Source organism: Sinocyclocheilus grahami, unplaced genomic scaffold, assembly GCF_001515645.1.
Source record: "Sinocyclocheilus grahami isolate Dianchi unplaced genomic scaffold, SAMN03320097.WGS_v1.1 scaffold995.1, whole genome shotgun sequence".
NCBI lineage: Eukaryota > Metazoa > Chordata > Actinopteri > Cypriniformes > Cyprinidae > Sinocyclocheilus > Sinocyclocheilus grahami.
Window position 1 is genome coordinate 594,904 of NW_015506174.1, and position 4,947 is coordinate 599,850.

Below are 4,947 nucleotides of genomic sequence, written 5' to 3' on the forward strand. Positions count from 1 at the left end.
GTTATGCAGTAGGCAGATTCCAGGTCCTTGTGAGAACATTTTAATGTTCGTTGTTTTCACAGAAGTATGACACCAAAAAAGTACATGCTATTGAAATTTAAACCAATAAAAAAAAAAAATACACTCTTCTGTATCAACCTCATGGTGTGTGTCTTGTTACTGTTTTTATAAGAAAATTTTTATGTTTGTGTTAGTCACAGAACTATAACAGAAAACATGCTATTCAAATTCAACAATTAAGACAAAGCTGGCAAAAGAGTGTTGTTTTGCAGTTGTTTTTACGAGTAAGGAAATACAATTTTTAATAAATTAATTTTAATTTCAGTTTTATTACACAACTTCAAAGGGTGTGTCTTGTTTCAGGTTCAGATTGGTTTTAGACACATAACTATAATTGAACACATACTATAGAAATTTAAACCAATACATAATTTAGTTTAAAATAAATACAATCTATTACCTTAGCTTTATAGGCTGTGCCTTGTTACAGATTTCTTAATGAAAATTTTGCAGTAGTTTTCTTTGTCAAAATAGATGCAGAATTCATACTATTGACATTCAAAAATCGCTTGAGAAACCTTCCAAGACAAGACAAGACAAGAGGAAGATACTGCAGTTGTTTTGACTTAGTTTGACGTTCAAACCTTTAATAAATTAATTTAAAATCAATACAGATTTCCATCTCAACTTCAAAAGTTGTGTCTTGTTAATTGGGCCTAAAAGAGCATTTCTATGCAGCTTTTACACTCATTTGTAAATCAGGATGCATCCTATTGAATTTAATTCAAATCTGTTAATAAATTCATTTAGTGACGTGACGTGTGACGACCCATACTAGGAATTAGTGCTCTGCATTTATCCCATCCAAAGTGCACACACACAACAGTGAACACACACACACCGTGAACACACACCCGGAGCAGTGGGCAGCCATTTTTTTGCTGCGGCGCCCAGGGAGCAGTTGGGGGTTCGGTGCCTTGCTCAAGGGCACCTCAGTCGTGGTATTGAAGGTGGAAGAGAGCGCTGTACATTCCCTCCCCCCACCTACAATCCCTGCCGGTACGAGACTCGAACCCGCAACCTTTGGCTTACGAGTCCGACTCTCTAACCATTAGGCAAGAAGAAATTTAAAATGAATAGCCTACAGTCTTCTATTTCAACTTTAAATGGTGTGTCTTGTTTCTGATTCCTAAATGAACATTTAAATAAAAAAACTATAAAAAAAAAAAAAAGAATTTAATTAAATTTTTTAATTAAATGCAATAGCATGTGTCCTGAATTACATATGAGAGTAAAACCTGAATTGAAATGTTCATTTAGGAATCAGAAACAAGACACACCCTTTGAAGTGGAAATAGAAGACTGTATTGATTTTAAAGGTTTGAATGTCAAATTCAGTCAAAACAACTGCAGTATCTTCCTCTAGGTGGCAGTAATACTGGAGACTATTTTGAAGGTTTTGCAAGCTATTCTTGAATGTCAATAGTATGACTTCTGCATTTCCTTTGACAACGAAAACAACTGGAAATTGTTCTTTGAGAAATCTGTAACAAGACCTTTGAAGCTGAGGTAGAAGACTGTATTTATTTTAAACTAAATTATGTATTGGTTTTATTTTCTATAGTATGTGTTCAATTATAGTTATGTGGCTAAAACCACCATCAAAATGTTCTTCTAGGAATCAGTAACAAGACAAACCCTTTGGATTTGAGAAATAAAACATTTGCATGCATTTTCAATTAATTTATTAGCAGATTTGAATTTAATTCAATAGCATGTATCCTGAATTACAAATGAGAGAAAAACCTGAATGGAAATGCTCTTTTAGGCCCATGTAACAAGACACAGCTTTTGAAGTTGAGATGGAAAACTGTATGCATTTTAAATTAATTTATTAAATGTTTGAATGTCAAACTCAGTCTTAACAAATGCAACATGTTCCTCTAGGGGGCGGTGTACTGCTAGCATGTATCCTGAATTACAAATGAGAGTAAAACCTGCATGAGAATTCTCTTTCAGGCCCAAGTAACAAGACATGGCCTCCTAACCATCCCCATATCTGCTGATTGGCTTCATCACTCCTCCTCTTCACCAATAAGCTGGTGTGTAGTGGGCATTCTGGCGCACTATGGCTGCCATCGCATCATCCAGGTGGATGCTGCACACTGGTGGTGGATGAGGAGATACCCCCTGACAATGTAAAGCGCTTTGAGTGCCTAGAAAAGCGCTATATAAATGTAATGAATTATTATTATTATTATTATTATTTATTAATTTATATTGTTTAATATGTTTTATTAATAAAAATTTAATTCAATTCCAGCTCAAGAATATTCAGCTGATACAACCCTGAAAGTTGTTCCCAATTAAATCCAGTTGACCAACAGCTCTGGAAGACATGTTGTGAAAATTACTACACGTTTTTGAAAAGTACTACAGGGTTTTAAATGGGCACATGCCCTACTGAATAAACACTACTCTGATCCTTCACACCTTTATTTTCATTTATGAAAATGTAAATATGTTTTTCAAGACAAGGGCCAATTTTATGATTTGTTGTGACATATACTAACACTTTTTAAAATGTATTTAGAAAAAGGAGCCTGAGCAGGTGCAGAAGGCAGCAGTCCCTATCATTGCTGTTGAGGAGGAAGAGGTAATGTCATGAGGGAACCCACTGGATGTTTTGATTGTCTTTGAAGACAAAGTGGTGATGTCAACCAAGTCTAGGGTCAGTGCACTGCTGCTGTTTTTGCATTTATGCTCTCATTTAGAGTACACTAACTTCTCAAAGCAGCGTTACAGAAAATGCATGTGTCTACATTACAATTTAGCCTGATCTGTACTATAAATACTATACTTTTCAACTTGAATAATGTTGTATCATGTGATTTATAGTAATGCTATATTGGTGTACTCACTTCTGTTACTGTATGTTTGACTAATACACTGGAAGCAATATTTGTAAGTTTAGAGGCTGAAAATACGTCAGTATTGTACGTTTTGGTGCCTGTAAAAACGTAAGTAAATGTACGTTTTATAGAACCACATTTTACGTAAAATACATACGAATTATCATGAGATCACGTTGATATGTCACAAGCTTAAAATCTGAATATTTCCATTTTTTTTACATGTGCACATTGCGCAAATATAGAGTTTCTGTCACGGGGTCTGTCAGGGGAAAACACGGATTCAATTTGCAGGTTAAACTGAAATTTATTTGAATCTCAAAACGGTCCAAACGAGCCTCCAGTCACTCCACGAGGCAGAGCGGGTAAGGCGTAGGGAGAGCAGCGCACACAGGCCCAGCGTCAATGCTGACGCAACGTCAGAGTGGAGAGAGAACCGCGCACAGAGTCTAAGCGTCGGTACCGACACAACGTCAGGGCAGAGAGTTCCTTGTAGAGTGCACCGAGAGGGGCAGGAGAGGAGAGGCCGCAAAGCGCAGTTCTGGTAACTCCAGGGCAGGAACTATGAAAACACGGCAAGACAAGAACACAACAAGACTGAGAGTAGGTCACGAACGAAGAGTAGCGTGTTCACACCACAACGGTCAGACACATATCATGAGATCACGTTGATATGTCACAAGCTTAAAATCTGAATATTTTCTTTTTTTTTTACATGTGCACATTGCGCAAATATAGAGTTTCTGTCACGGGGTCTGTCAGGGGAAAACACGGATTCAATTTGCAGATTAAACTTAAATTTATTTGAATCTCAAAACAGTCCAAACGAGCCTCCAGTCACTCCACGAGGCAGAGCGGGTAAGGCGTAGGGAGAGCAGCGCACACAGTCCCAGCGTCAATGCTGACGCAACGTCAGAGTGGAGAGAGAACCGCGCACAGAGTCCAAGTGTCGGTACCGACACAACGTCAGGGCAGAGAGTTCCTTGTGGGCAGAGAGTTCCTTGTAGAGTGCACCGAGAGGGGCAGGAGAGGAGAGGCCGCAAAGCACAGTTCTGGTAACTCCAGGGCAGGAACTATGAAAACACGGCAAGACAAGAACACAACAAGACTGAGAGTAGGTCACGAACGAAGAGTAGCGTGTTCACACCACAACGGTCAGACACAAGACTACACACGAAGGGAATTTAAAAGGAGGGAGAATTAAGGAATTAACAAGCCACAGGTGTGACAGCAGCTGAAGTAGTTAATAAGATAACGATGGGGAGGGAAACCACGAAGACAATGAGCACATGGTGAACTGTCAAAACAACAACAACTTGCTGATCAGACCGAAGTCATGACAGTTTCTCACTGTTTGCACATAATAACCACTCTCCTACACGGTTTATTTATTACAGCATAATTAATATTTATCCATTTATGGATAAATATACTGTGCATATAAACATCTGTGCCATGCTGCTCATATTTATTACACAGTAAAAATGCCCCTCCTCGCGCCCAAAACGGGTTGCCTGTGGATGAGTATCCAAAACAAGGACACATGGTGAACTGTCAAAACAACAACAACTTGCTGATCAGACCGAAGTCATGACAGTTTCTCACTGTTTGCACATAATAACCACTCTCCTACACGGTTTATTTATTACAGCATAATTAATATTTATCCATTTATGGATAAATATACTGTGCATATAAACATCTGTGCCATGCTGCTCATATTTATTACACAGTAAAAATGCCCCTCCTCGCGCCCAAAACGGGTTGCCTGTGGATGAGTATCCAAAACAAGGACTGGTGGGAGGTTGTCCTGCTCCACTTCATAGTTGTCGAATGAAAGGAGAGTTTTATAATGATAGGACACGCATTTATACAACACTTCATTCAAAAGGAAGAGCAGTTCATTCCACGCGTCATACGTCATTACGTTATTTCTGCGTCACTGCACATGCGCAGTCCTTTAAGTTTCGGGGTTCAATCCGATCGAGTGTTTACATGCACTCTCAATCATATTAGAAAAGGAATAAACCACCCC

General features: G+C 38.6%; 1 long non-coding RNA gene across 1 annotated transcript in view; it reads left to right on the forward strand.

Moving 5' to 3' along the window:
* The first annotated feature begins 618 nt into the window (after positions 1-618).
* The window catches only part of LOC107565344 (uncharacterized), a 20,689-nt gene continuing 16,360 nt past the window's right edge, over positions 619-4,947 (forward strand). Inside the window, exons 1-2 of the long non-coding RNA XR_001606363.1 lie at positions 619-629; positions 1,020-1,025. This is a non-coding gene — a long non-coding RNA (uncharacterized lncRNA). The remainder of the gene's footprint in view (positions 630-1,019; positions 1,026-4,947) is intronic.